General features: G+C 37.4%; 3 long non-coding RNA genes across 6 annotated transcripts; all 3 read right to left on the bottom strand.

The window, feature by feature from the left end:
- Positions 1-4820: 4820 nt before the first annotated feature.
- On the bottom strand, positions 4821-5626 carry LOC148699929 (uncharacterized). The gene is made up of 2 exons (XR_015973754.1): positions 5432-5626; positions 4821-5302 (listed from the first exon to the last, which is right to left on the bottom strand). It is a non-coding gene; the product is annotated as an uncharacterized LOC148699929 (long non-coding RNA).
- A 1849-nt stretch (positions 5627-7475) lies between these two features.
- LOC148699928 (uncharacterized) lies at positions 7476-7936 on the bottom strand. The gene is made up of 2 exons (XR_015973755.1): positions 7797-7936; positions 7476-7698 (listed from the first exon to the last, which is right to left on the bottom strand). It is a non-coding gene; the product is annotated as an uncharacterized LOC148699928 (long non-coding RNA).
- Positions 7937-8730: 794 nt separating this feature from the next.
- Positions 8731-13810, bottom strand: LOC120113269 (uncharacterized). Of its 4 annotated transcripts, none has more exons than XR_015973750.1 (5): positions 13112-13810; positions 11086-11171; positions 10874-10975; positions 9689-10202; positions 8731-9266 (listed from the first exon to the last, which is right to left on the bottom strand). It is a non-coding gene; the product is annotated as an uncharacterized LOC120113269 (long non-coding RNA). The 4 variants fall into 4 exon arrangements; XR_015973752.1 differs by having other exon boundaries at positions 10882-10975; XR_015973753.1 differs by having other exon boundaries at positions 9689-9991; positions 11091-11171.
- Positions 13811-15120: the final 1310 nt, after the last annotated feature.

Below are 15120 nucleotides of genomic sequence, written 5' to 3'. Positions count from 1 at the left end.
TTCCTACTAAATGTGCGTAATTGTATGAATACCCTTACAAAGTTGCTATTTGCATGTATATTCTTATAAAGTTTTTTTTTTTGCATATCTATTGTAAGGGTATTTCAGTCATTTCAAATTTAAGTCGTTTATTTTTTAACGGCATTAGATGGTACGGGTATATATATAATAAAGAAAGAAAAAAAAGGATATATAAGTAAAATAAGTATTTATGAGGGTATATATATAAATATCAATTTTATGAAGTTATTCATATAATTCTGTATATTTTGGAGGGTATATATGCAAAAAAAAAATGCTTTAAGATATTTTATTTAAAATAGATATAGATATTAAGAAATGATCGTATCTCAAGCGAAGAAGAGTTTGCTTTCAATCTACCACAAAAGGCTAAACAATTGAAAAAGGCATATTTCCTCTTGTCTCTCGTGTGATGAAATAATTTGTGATGGGCAATCTTTAGTTAGCATGAAGATAATTTAGGAAATTAACTTTTTATATTTCTTCCATACCTCTTTGTCGGCCTTCTAATCGAACCATGGGTTATATGGATCAACAAATATTTGAAAGTATTTCTCATATATTTATAAAAACATTTTTATTCAACATCATTAAACTATGCATAGAATTTTTTTAATATAATATATGGTCACTGTTTGCTGAGAACTTGCATAGTGGCATAAGAATATCAACTTTCTTCTATATGAAAAATACTGAGATGAGATTTTATTACTGTTTTATCTCAAATTATTACATTTTATATGCATTTTGTGTTGCCCTCCCCTCCTCGCCTGTCCCTGATTAAAACTAGTGTTTACTGCAAAGCTCAACCTTGTACCAAATATTTGGCTAAGAACATCTAAAAGATTGTTGGGTTACCTAGGTATGTCCATCTATTTTGTTTTGTTAGTTACCCTAGCAATGAAATACCATAACATGAATCATTTTCCTTCATGAATTATGAGATACTAGTCAAACAAAGAGGGCTTGACATTTGAACTATGGGTTTTGAACTTTTGATATAGGGGTGATTTGTCTCGTGAGAGAAAAAGTGGACCAACCTTCAAAGAAAAAGCTATCACCTTGTTATATTTTTTTGAGTTAGCGTATGAAATTTATGAATTGCTGGAGATTCAGTTACAAGCTCTACCTTTTTGCCAAGTGTATATCCGGTCAACAAACTAAGGGCTCGTTTGGTTCGCAGAAAAAGGAGACAAAGTGTAGTTAACGAAAAAATAAAGAAATGCCTCTTGTTTGGTTAGAGTTTTCGAAGAAGAGCGACGGAAATGTTGTATACCCGTGAGAATATGATTCCCATGTTTTATGAAAAAATTATTTTTCTGTGAGCCGAAAATCGAAATATTTTTATTTTTTTCCAAAAAGGCTCTTCAGCTATCCTTATTTGATCCAAAACATTAAAGACCTAATTTTTATTAAGGGTATAATAAGAATTAAACATAACTTTTTCAGGAAAGTGGAGGGTCAACCAAATATAAGTACTCTTAAAATCTATCATTTTTCTCTGATCAACCAAACATGTCAACAGTACTTTTCTATATATTCTCTTTCCAGAAATCTGCTTTTCAGGAATCATATTCCTATAAGAAAAAATACTTTCTGCGAACCAAACGAGCCTTAAAAAAATTCCAAAGCGGAAGCCTCGCCATTAAAAGTGACGCGCATTAGATCCTTAACAACAGTACCTCTGAAGTGGGAAGCTATAAAGTCTCCTCTTGAAAGCCACATTGAAAGGTAGGTGGGGGGACTCTTCTCCTTTGAGAGCAAGATGTGGTTGGGAATGCGAGATTTATCAACATGTAATCATTTATACATAGATATATATATATACACATTGGACAATATCTATCTATTTTTAGCCTCTGCAATTACATTAAAAGGTGCAACTGTTGAAAGCTGGTATCAACCTCATCAAAGACGAACTCAAGGATTTGAAGACTCTGTTTTCAGCTCGCCATACATATCCATAGGTTCTGATACTAAATAATAACTTAATAATGCCTATAAAGGTGGACCACTGGACTACATGATAAGACCACTTCAAGGGACCACCAGCACAACCTACCTCCTTCCTCTTCTACCTGTTAGCCTTAAAGGTGGAGAGACCCACATCAATTGTGACTTCGTTCAGGCCTGACAACAACCCCACATGCATGTCCATCAAGGCATCAACACCATATATCGCTTTCAGACAAGATATGTCTTAAGGCCTCTTAGTTTAACTAATGAAGGATATCATTGTGCTTCGCCAGCCATTATGGAGGCCACCTAGTAGTACATAAAAGCCTATATCCTGAGGGAAACTGAAAACTAGGTAGCATTGGCAGAGGCAGAGGATTACTTGCTTGCTAAATGGAACCTTGGGAAGTTTTAGCTAATTCAATGACTATCTATTTGAATAAGTTTATGACTTGCTCTTTATTCACAGAGGCAGAGAATTACTTACCCATGTGGAACACCAAGTCTGCATGGATCTGAGCATGACAAGTAGGATATGCTGAGTGTGGTCTATACAAAGAATGGCAAGATTCCCACTCCAAATGAACTGCAGTATCACACTTCCTATTCTTCCGTGCGCTCGCACGCTTGCAATAGCATTTGTATTCCTCTGAAGCAAATCAGGTGACCATGAGACTCAAGTTTTTTTCTTTGACATGAAAGAGGTAAAGACCGCACAGATCTCAAAATACTCTAAACTCCATCATTCATCCACCTGCTTAGATCTCAAAGCAAGCAGTAGATATATCTTTCGCGCGAACGATACAACCCGAGCCTCTAACCATGTTGCACCTTTAAGTTAACTAAATAGGATTCTGTAACAACCCAGGACCTCACCCAAAATGGCTAGCCGGAAGGTATTATTTGGGTTCCTTGATCCTGTATAAGTACCCAAGATCTACCCAGCGAATAACCGATGTGAGACTAAACACACGCCTGCACGGGTCCTCACATACTCCCCCCGTTCAAGCCCTGACGTTCTCATCAGGTTAAGGGTTCAAATCCATTTAAATCTAATCACAAACACCACGATCTGTCTGTGGTCAGCCCCAATGGATCCGTGCTGCAGTGTTCCCTAGTCCATATAAGTTATAGGCTGCGTCCGCTCTGATACCATTTGTAACAACCCAGGACTTCCCCCAAAATGACTAGCCAGAAGATATTATTTGGATTCCTTGATCCTGCATAAATACCCAAGATCTACCCAGCGAATAACCGATGTAGGACTAAACACACGCCCGCACGGGTCCTCACAAATTCCCTATCTGTTGGCTTGGTAATCTACCACCTCATATTTCACCTGCACCATGCTGCAATGCTTGAAGCCATCACCTGCAGGCCACAGTCATTTTCTTCCCCCAAACCCAAAGAACCGAGTTCATTGCATCCGAGCGCATTTAGCTCATTTACAGAAGGCGCATTTCTAGGGTGATGACCACTAACTTTAGGGAGACAGACCTAAAAAGCTATGGCTGCTTCACAAGTATAGTTTTGAACCTAACCTCCATTTTGGGTCCATTTGGTTACAAGCAAGTAATTAGATTTTCATATTGCTACAAAACAAAAAAAGAAAAGAAAAGAAAAGAACAGATTTTCGTCATCACACATGGTAAAGCAAATGCGATAACTGTACTCATATGCAGTTGTTTGGCTAGCTAGTTGTAGCTTAGCTTACAATGCTTAATTGGCTGTCACCAGCTCTCATTACATGTATGCAATGCAATCCAAATGCCATTGAGGCAATCTTATTCCCTTCAGCTTAACATAGAGGATTTTGATAAATTGAGTTACAAGAATTTAGGTATTGCACTGCAGCAGCAAGACTTTTGGCGACTGCATGATACAATCGAGCTGTGCTGCACCGTACCAGACTGCTTAGTACACTAGGCACGTATACTGTATAGATACACATAAACCAGTAAGGCTTCGTATGGTAGATATCATGCTAGGAGTTTGATCAATATTTGAATCCATAGTTAAATAAATATTACTAGACTAAATCAATTGTATATCTATGCAGACATAGGAAGTCCCTTAATTACACTAATAGGTGCTACTGCCATTCTTAGTTACATATTAAAATAGTCATTTAATATGTTGTATAGCCTCACTTAAGCTCTCCACTTTAAAGAGCAATTATTCCTTTTACTTTTCATTTTTGTTTATGCCATTCTATTACAGACTTTATTCCATTCATGGAGACCATGGTTTTAAATAAAGACAGTCAAAATAGATCTTAAAGCAACTCCATTCTAACAACCATCCAGGTGATGATATCACTAGGCTGCAAGACAAGCACGATAATTGCGAGCAACTTGTGTTCAGCTTAAAGTCTAGGTTGTACAAGCTCTCTTGATTGGCGGAGTCAAGCTTAAGCCTTTGCCTAGCTTGTTTTAGTATGGCTCAAAAATGTTTAAAATATACATAAATGAAGAATATGTATTTATGTAATTTTCATTAATTTAATATGTATATATACATATTTCATTGTAAAGTATATATTGATTATAATTTATTAATTAAAATTATGTTAAAAAATATAAATGATGTTTATATTTATTTATTAAATAATAATACAATTTATAAAAAGAAGAATATAATTCAACTAGGAGACTAAGGCATACCATGATATTTACTCAATTTATATTAAATGAAAGACTTGGTGGAGCTCAGTTTCTCAATAAATTCCTTAAATGAGCTCTTCATTAACATCACTAGTTCAGCTCAAAATTTTTTTAGCTTGTTTTATTTGAACCTATAACTATAACTGATACACCGAAATTATATAACAATCATAAATAGCATCCTTTAAATATATCTTTTTTCCTTTTATGTAATATTAGTTTTCTTTGAATCAAATCTGTAATGTTTATATATATGTATGTGTGTGTGTGGTGAAAGGGCTAAATGAAATAAATGTATAATAACGGACAGCAGCGATTAAGCAGGACAGAAACCACAGTGGATAGAGATTGTTCTTGTGAAGATTCCCAAAGAAAAGCTCATCTTTACCTTGGTGACCGGACACTGCTATGAAAGCAAAAGCTCTTTTTCTCTTAGCTCCGCTTTCCAAGCTGGCAGAGGAATCCAAGCAAAGTTCACAAGCAAAACAAGATGTCCTCTCTCTGCCCACAAGCAATCGATTGCGAGCCAGCTTTGGAACTCCATGCAGCGCATCTACCCATTCTTTCTTTCCACTATCTTTATAGGTTTAGGAAAGCGATGGCTTGGTCTTTTTCCCACGTCTCCTGCTAGAGCTTGTGTTAGCCCCCCACCTAATGGAATCCTGCATAGAAGAAAAAGCTGAAGCAAAGAGAAGGGGAAAATAAAGAAAAGGAGGGAAGGAGCTATTTGGTTTACATGGGTGTGTGTCATGTGGCCAGAAAGCCTAAAAAGAAGGGGAAAGATGGACTACCTCTCCATGTCTCTCTCACCTTTCTTTCCCTTATCATACAAAGCACAGCCAAAGGTATTTGGGTGTCAAAAACTTTAGAAAAGCTTGGCCGGTGAACGAACAAGGTTTGGTTGGAATTCTTATGCCATTTGATAACAGGTAAGGTTGCCCGCATGCTTTGCGCAAGATAATTTCTTAAAGAACAGAGAAAAGTTCCTGAGCAAATGAACAGAGAAACAGGTTGAGCAAATGATACTTTGCGCAAGATCATCATTTCAATGGCCTTGATTTCCATCAGTAGAGGGTGACTATGTAGATGTCAAAGCATATCACCTAACTCACTAAATAACAAGCAAACCGTGAAATGGCAGAGACGAGTGAATTCAGGCTTCTACTTGTGAGACTGTCCTTCATTCCCATATGTTCAGTTTGTCTTTATCCTTCAAACTATATCATAAAAATTTCGTAAATTATTTACAAATTCAACTCAAACCATCTCATTAGCCAACTTTACTGTAACATACAAGAAATTTTAACATCATATTACTAAAACCAATTAAAAAATAACTACTGTGTCCTAAGAAACCTTATTAGGAGCTTCTAGTGTATTATAAATCTCAGCATTAAATGAAAACCAGGTACCTTGTTGAAAACTCCATGCCTACTAGACCACTGATCCAAAATGATGAGATGTTTCAGGAATCATTTTTTGGGGTTGTAATAGTCATTTGATGAGCAGAGACTTGGTGCGCCCATCGTAATGACTGCCTCAGACCAGCTTGTCCAAGGCCCTTAAGATAATAATAAACATAAATAGAAGAAAGCACTCAACAATGACTATAAAGAAAATGTTTTGTGCTCATTGACACCAAAAGATATGCAAATTCTTATGATCAATCCAATGAATAGAACCACTTGGCAGCATGAACATGTTATTGTGCAGCAATGGGATCTAGGCTTAGATATATATCTTCTGAAATGTTTTTCACTAATTATAGGAACCAAAGGTGAACAGATAGATAAATGAAGTCATTTGAAACTTTTTCCAGAGCCCAAATACAAAAATTCTTGAATCGTTTTTGTGAAAGAACTGTGAAAGTGCCACCATCCTCAGTCAACTGAGGAACTCTTCATGGAAGAAAAAGTGACAAACATTAATACCATTTCAATAGTCCGCTTCTGTCTATAATCCACGTCCGAGAAACCAAGGTAGCAGCAAAAGACAGTGCAAACTAATGACTGACTAAATTTTCAATTTTTACAGTTTCAAGTGATATATGTATTAAGAACAGGAGAGCAGCTGTAGGGAACAACCTCAAGGCGTGTAGTTAAGATGTGCTCAGCACCATAGCACAGTAATTTCTGCTCCTAGGATCTTTATAAAAATATTCTTTGCAGAACTTGATTATTAAGATTTAATATATACATATATAGCATGGCTAGGTTTCCTTTTGTATAGGGAGTTTAATGCATGACAGCAGAAAAATGCATCGATTGTTGTTTTTGCGACCATAGTTTTTTTAAAAAAATCTTCTAGCTCCAGCATCTTGTTTTTAATAGGTTTTTGAAAATAGTCTATGTTAATGTTTTTCACGTTCATATTTTCTCGCAGACATGGAATATAAATCACCCAACTGAATCATCCTTTGAGGTCGTTTCCCACAAACGAAACCCTTTCACCTACAACACATATGTTAACTTTAAAGAAAGTTGCATGTAATTAAGCAAAAAAAAAAAACAGAAGAAGAAAATCAAAAGATAAATGAAGATAAGAGTGTATTTTGCTAAAAGAAAATAATGGAGATAGAAGTGCTGCTTCGAACAAATATCAAGAGATGCAAAGCTCTCTGAAGGCCTACCAAAACAACATTCATTCATCTGAACCTTCAATGAATGCTGCTACGCATGCATCATCATTTTCCTAAGTGTTTCTAATGACAGGCATAAAAAAATGATATTACAAATAAGAAGTAACTATTCTGTAAAATGGACCCTTGTTAAACTCCAAACTGCATTGCTGCTTGTTAAAAAAAACCTGGACCCCTCCCACAATCCCATTTTCATGACTAATTTCCAAATAATTATTGTCTAACAGCCACAGGCTCCTTGAAATGTCTAAGAGGCAGAAAAAACATGACATGTTACTTTTGCAAGTGATTGTGACAAGATGATGGGAACATAATACATGTAACCATTGCGAAAGGAGTACCAGCATTACAAATACAAAGAATGACTTCATGTGTTTTCGCTTCTTTTCCTCACTCTTCAAATTCTACTACCATATCCAACTGACAATAGGAATTAGATTTCTAATCAGTTGCTGAACTGAAGAAAAAAAAATTACAGTAGGAAATAGATCAACTAGACTAAGCCTTTCAATGTTTACATTGTGTTGTAATGGGATTTGCTGACCTTGATTTCATCAGCTCCCCTTCCATTTCTGTATCAATCACTAGGAAATAACAAAGTTCACTGACAGATACATTATGCATTTCAAGGAGACGATCTAAGAAAGAGCTCAATCAAGAACCTTCTCAAACTCAGTCAAAACTTTGCTCAGCCATGTTACCCAGGGCAGAACATGAATCAAGATAAGCATTAAGGAGCAAGTTGTCCACAACATTGGTGCCACATCAGCCCTTCATTCAATAGACTTGCTTGGAAAAAGATGCTTTAATTGTGAAATGGGATTAATGATTATCCAAGTCATTTTCTCCACTATTGTAAATATCCTTGACCGGCCTCATTCTGCAATTAGTGTCACTTATATTTTTTCACATTATTATAAAAGCATGAAAAACAAATATTATAGATTTTTTTTATTCCAATCACCTGAAAACTAAACCAACCATAATGTTAATTTAACACCACTGCTTACCTTCTGGTGTTTTTCTAGAATCTAGTCTGTATATGACCAGATTGCTGCATCCAGTGTATTATGTCGTGTAAATATGGAATATAGCTTATCAGGACTAATCATAACAATGTAAACCTATGAAAATTATCATCTACTCAAACTAATTTAGATAGTGCGTGGGATAAAGTACAAAACTTATCCATTATGACACATGTAAGCAACCAAGCCACGCAACTTTATGACGTTTATTTTCAAGTTCCCCCAATATAAAACTCTTATCGCTCATATGTTCTCTTCTTTATTTTTCCTTCTCTTATGTACAACCTGTTAAGTTTCCACTATTTTATGTGCATACTTTAAAACAGAATATTACCTATCTATCAAATAAACATGATTCACTCATCCGCTGTGAGTTTACAGGCTATCAATTGCCCTCTCATGCATAATTGAAACAAGAACAAAGTTCATCAAAAGACAAATTTCATTATGTTGGTCTAACACATACAAGGTAGGAGATTAGACTGCCGCTAGAAATATGAAACAATGTGAACCCCATTGATTGTTTCATCAATAATTCAGATAATAAAAAATTGTTCTAGTCTAGGTAGAAAAATATCTCATGGAGCCATGATAAACATCGCCAATAATGAGGGTGTGTATAGATATGGGGAAAGCAGAACCACAAATGACATAAAAAGCAATTAAAGTTCAGATTCCCATGTCATCAACTAGGAGGCGCGATGATCATATGACTCAATTCCTTTCCATCATCAAAACTTTGAAGACCACAGAAAAGAAGATAGAAATGCTTCCAGAATAAATTATGGAGAAAAATCCTTTGGTTTTGGCACGGAGAAAACTTCCTCAACTTACAAAATCACGAACCTCAATACATCCCCAAATATTTCCACTAGAAGGTTCTGACAACTCCCCCAGATCTATTAATCATGACCGTCATCAGGCCCAGCCTGAATACATCAAGAAGCTCTACATATCCCACTGTGAAAAACAATGAAGAGAGGTTTTGAGAGTCATTTCACCCACATATATCAGCATGAAGAACACATGCACATAAGACTTTTTCTATAAACACAATCAGCAAACTGATGTCAAAGGATCTGATTCAGGGTATCAAATTAAAAATATAGAAAATTTATCTAACAGATATTGGAAACATTAATTTAAAGCTTGTTTTCCACATTTTCTGCACTTCATTTTAATATCTATGTACAAGTACCAGTAACTAAAATACTAATTTTCCCATGCCTCACCAAGTTTTTCAAGATTGAATGATGATTTTGAAAAATACATGGTTTTTTGGCAAGTTAATCATAACTTTAGAGAGCAAATAGCAGTGTACAAAAGTTAAAAAACAACATACTTTCTTGAACTCAATATAAGAGAACAGGAAAGGAGAGTACCTTACAGCAGCCTGACCACCATTATAATGTGTTAGTGCACCAAAAGATTTGTATTATAGGCTACAGCCAGTGCTGCCTTCATACCAGGAACACCAGCTGCTAAGTGCATGGCAAGATATGCCAAGTAGAAGGCTCCTACATGCCCAGTCTGACTTGCAAATAGGTAGTGGATGAGAAAGTAGGATGGCTGAAGAACACAGAATGCTGCTGTCCGCCTCAGTGAGACAGACTGATGAGACTTGGCCACACAACCAGACATCCATGTCACCAATCCCAGATTTGTAAGCTGGCCAGCCATTCCAACTAGAATTGCAAACCAAGCCAAAGTATCCCATTCAGACTTTTCACTTAGGCAATCATCCCAATCCAGAACACCCAGAAGCAGAAGGAAGGATAAGCCAAGCACTGCTGCAACAACACTTGCTGCAACAAGAGCCTATATGTGCAATAACTTCTACGCATTGAGCTTCTTAACATAGCAAATATGCAGCAAAACTTTACAAAGTTATGTCCTCTGGCCAAGTAATAATTGAAAAATGTAAGTATATTACTTACAAAACTATATTTAAGTGAAGGCATCTCAACTTCACTTTACAAGTGCAATAGACTTCTGGTGCCTATTACCATGTGACTAACATTTATGCATGAGTGCTCCAAAATTTTTTATGTGAAAAATAGCAAGACATTTCAAAAATATATTTAACCAATGGAAAAGTAGAATCCAAAAAGTCAACCTCAACCAGATACTTGTGGCTTGTTCTTGTTTACCCCTAGGCTGGTCTTTACCATAATCAATTAATGAACTTTGATTTCATTCATCTTATATTAATTAATAGAAATATAAATATATAAAACTACTATCCCTAAATAGTTGGGAAGGGCTAGATGATTATGGTTATGGTATAAAGGGAAGTCTTGTCTTAACATCATCAGTATCATCGTTGTTCACAAATATGGAAAAACTTGAATTTCTGTCTTTAACAAGTTTTCAGTGTTGACCAGAAACTATGATCACGTAGACCAACTAACAATCTAATATTGATAAGTCCAGCGTGCACGGTGCCAAGCTGGGGATAACATAATATCATTAGCTGACACCAATCCACACAACTAATAGAATAAAGCAACATTCTTTTGTACCATATCAAAGGATTCCATCAATTAAATAATATCATAATTAGTTACCCAAATACCCAAAAAGGAACTGCAAGAACCACTGTCCCAACCATGACCCATTCATTCCTTGTTCCAGCTTTTTTGCAGCCAAAGCAGGTGCCTCTGGTGTAACTGTCACTTGCAGGGCAAAAAAATTGTATAAGATATATGGAGTAGCTAGAAGAGAAATGATGGCAAGTAAACTTGCAGTTTCGAAACATGATATTCATGGACTTTCAAACCTAACCCCAAATTCCTCAGTTAATTTAAGGCATAACAGGTTCCGAGCTGCAGCAGTTCAGAAAAGGGCACTTGAGTTACCAGCTAGCTGCCATGCACCAAACAGAAGACATGAATAAGTTGTTAAAAATAGTACAATAACAGCATCATGAAGAAATCCAAAAAAAATGTGAATGTCATTGCTAGGAGCTTCAATGAATTAACCCCCCTCGGCATCATATGATATATAATAAATAAACATTTTACATCTCTCCCATTATCAATGTGGCCCTCTTCAATGTTGACCACAAAGCATAAATATGCATCTCAAAGTAACATTGCTATTAGAAGATAATAGATGAGAAATGAAATTGCAAAGTACATTGTGGAGTGAGACTTTCTGTTGACAATTTATAATCCAAGGAGTTGCTAGATGACTAAAGGTTCGCAAGGATTGTCACAACTCATGGGAGGACGAAACAGAGATTACTGGCCAAGGAAAAACTTATGAAACCTCCAACATGGCTCATAGCTCTTTGTTATGTCTTTTCCTTCTCTTTTAAAAGACAGAGCATGGCACCAAGGTTACCACTTTAGTCCCTTCAGGCTTTTGTTCTTGTGTCATAGTTAAAAGGCACTCAACTCCTTGTCTCAACCAGTGGAAATATCTTCTAGTTCATTTTTAGTCAGCCCCAAAGTGCCCAAGAGAGGCACAAGACTGCCGCTAGCCTAAAATCTAGAAGAAAGTAAATATGGCCTTAAGCCTATCCCTTCCACCAATTTGAACATGATTTGCTTGGGTTAATCCCATTGACATTGCTACTACCAGCAAACAGTGTATAACCGTCCAAAAGTCAATCAACTTCCTATTTGATCACAAAAGACTCCTAACCGCCCCAAAGGATCCAGTAATAGAAATCAATTCCAAACTTGAAGGGAAGCCTATAAGGACGCAATTCATCTCTGAAGTCATTGACCTCATGTACCAGAGTAGACCAAATCTGAACCATAGTAGAAACAATATATAGATAAAAAAAGCCATCTAACAATTGTCAAATCATTTAATATAAAAAAATTACAATGAAAATATATGGTTAGTATAAGTGCTTAAGTCATCTCTCATAACATGTTTTTCTTTTTTATTTTGTTAATCAAGCAACTGATTAGTTGAGTTGGTTAGGCACCTTGCCTTTCAAACCTTTACAATGTCACAGAAAGGAACTTTGAATGTGGAATTCACTATAAATGTGGACAACCGCCGCAAGTGGTTTTGTTTCTGGTGCAACTGTGTGGGTTTGGGTGAGGGCATATAGCATGAGTCAGCCTATATGGCTTGGATGTGCAACCTCAAAAAAAAAAGGCCCTGGGAAAACACATGCACAACTTCTTCTTCTTCTTTTTTTACATATTATACTGGACATAAAAGGACTTTCTACAACAAAAGGGACAGCATATAATTTGGTAGCGAAAAATAAGTCGTAGAAGCTAATATGAACTCTGAGATTATAGACCTTAGAAGTGAGTAAATTGCTCTTGAGTAGAAATGTCAACATCTACAGTTTGGCTGTGCATTTTGAAATGTTCAGTTTCTGATTAGACCCTGCAGCAACTACATTTTAGACATAACGTGAATCTTGATTAGTGAACTGCGTCATAGCATACCATATCATATGCAATCATGCAGTGTTTATCTACTCTTCCAAGCCTTAAAGTTCGAGACACAAAATTGTTATCATTTTTGGATAATTGAAATGACGATGAACAGCGAGCACTCTGTCAATTACGAAAATAAAATCAAGAATATGGAAAAAAAAAACTTTTCTTTCTCTTTTCTGTATATCACAATCAAAGGAAGAACCCCATGGTCATAACTAAAACTGTGGCATTAATGCAGGTGTCCCTATGCAAATAGTAGCCTTTTTATAGGTTTTGCATGTCAAACGTAAACCTTGATCCCCGGAAAGCCTAATAATTCACAAACAAGCAAGATATTACTGTCAAGGAAAGTATGTATCATTACTGTAATACATGCCAAGAAAAGACCCTAACCTGAAACATGATCAGATAGGAACCGAGATTCTTAAATGAAGAGTCCCCAGGCCTGCTTTTGGCGACCCAGGAAGTCGGTTCTGGAGCATCGCCGGCGCAATGAAGTCCTCACTGATAGTGAGACTATGCCTTTGCTGTGGTGTCCCCCCCAGTCCACATCGGCCAGGGGCCAGGTTCCCTCCGATACGATTTGTAACAACTTGGATTCCTTGGCCCTGTACAAGTATTCAAAATCTACGTACTGCATAGCCGATGTGGAACTAACTACACGCCTGCATGGAGATCACTTCATTTGTGAAGGCCCGAATGCCGCCGAGAAGCTTGACGTTTTGGTGACGACAGAGGCAGTGAGGCCGAGGAAGGCCCAGATTCCCACCGGCAGCGAGCTCGGAACGAGTCCAGCGATGGTGGACAGGAAGATCGCGAGGAGATGCCAGGCCTGCGGGCTGACCTCGACCGGCCCGGGGCGAGGGGCCGGACTGCGAGGCCGATGGCAAGGGAGATTGCGAGGGTGGACAGGTTTCGCCCCTTGCGGCCACGCTGGCGGCGGGGGAAGGTAGGGTCTGGGGCTTTCTCCGGCGAGGAGGCGCCGCGGACGGCGTAAAGGGGGGGTTTTGGGGCTCGGCGTTGGTGGAGGTGGCGGGGCGGGGGCGAGGAGAGCCATCTCGCACACCTTAGGGCCTATCCTAAACGTAAACCATCTGATCTTCATCGAACGGCGACTAGTAGACCCAGGGAGGCGAGAGGGTCCGCATAAAGGGTCTATGCGGACACAATCGCATAGTTCTAGTTAGTTATTATGCCTAAACAGTCCGCATAGTTCTATATAGTCATTATGCGGAAACAGTCCGCATAATGCTTAATAGTTATTATGCGGAACCCGTCCGCATAATTCTGCATAGTTATTATGCGGAAACAGTCCGCATAAATACTATATGAAGAAACGTCGCATAGTTATTATGCGGAAACGGACCGCATAAGTCTAATATGCGGAAACAGCCCGCATCAATATTACATGCGGAAAAGTCGCATAGTTCTACAAAGTTATTATGCGGACATGGTACGCATAAATCGAATATGCGGAAATGGTATATGGGAAATATGACCGCATAAACTATTATATGCGGCTCTCCCCGCATATAATAATTATGCGTACTGTTTCCGCATAATCACTATTTTGAACTATGCAACCGTTTCCGCATATACGATTTATGCGGACTGATTCCGCATACTACATGCTGAACATGCGTACATGTCTGCATAAAATATTATATGCGGATCCGTCCGCATAAAATATTATATGCTTGCTGTGGCTGCCTCCACATAGATTCTATGCGGACTACTGTGCCGGGGCGATGACGTCGCGGCCGTGGATATAGAATGCATGATTTGTTTCCAATTGCTGTCAGTTTAAATTTTCTGAATTAAATTCGTTTTTCGCAGATATTATGTGATCTAGGTGCCAGGACAATGAAGCTGATGACCAACAACCCTGCAAACTATATTGGGCTTAAAGGCTATGGTTCGTGCGTGGCAGGCTGGGTTCCCTTGTAAACTCCGAGACAGAGAGCTAAAATGGGGCACATCTATAGTTACAGATTACGAAGACGCAACCACCAACAAATACAAGGTCCTTTCGTGCAAGCAGCAAAACTTGAAGATAAATATTGGCCATACTATTTTATGGTGGTCAACCAATATTCTGTACAATTTCCTACGCAGTGGATGTGTAACAACTATCTTATTAAATGAGCTTCATGACAAAAAGCTAAGCTGCAAGATACTCAAGGATACATCTGAATGTCCAAGTATTACATGATGTTCTAAAATTTTACATGGCTTTATAATTTATTTATCAGTCAAAATTTGTCGCATTAGGTGTTTGGTTGTGCGGTAAAATTTCATAAAAATCCCTGAAACCATGAGGTTAGAATTCTACTTAGTCAAAATTTTCAAGTTAATGTTCTTCACTCTTTGTTTATCTTCTAACTTTTTCCCCCAAATTTGAA

This window comes from Phoenix dactylifera, chromosome 15, assembly GCF_051530095.1.
Source record: "Phoenix dactylifera cultivar Ajwa chromosome 15, Ajwa_hap1_PhDact_Kaust_v1.1, whole genome shotgun sequence".
NCBI lineage: Eukaryota > Viridiplantae > Streptophyta > Magnoliopsida > Arecales > Arecaceae > Phoenix > Phoenix dactylifera.
Note: the sequence above shows the minus strand (reverse complement) of the source record. Positions and strands in the feature narration are given on the sequence as shown.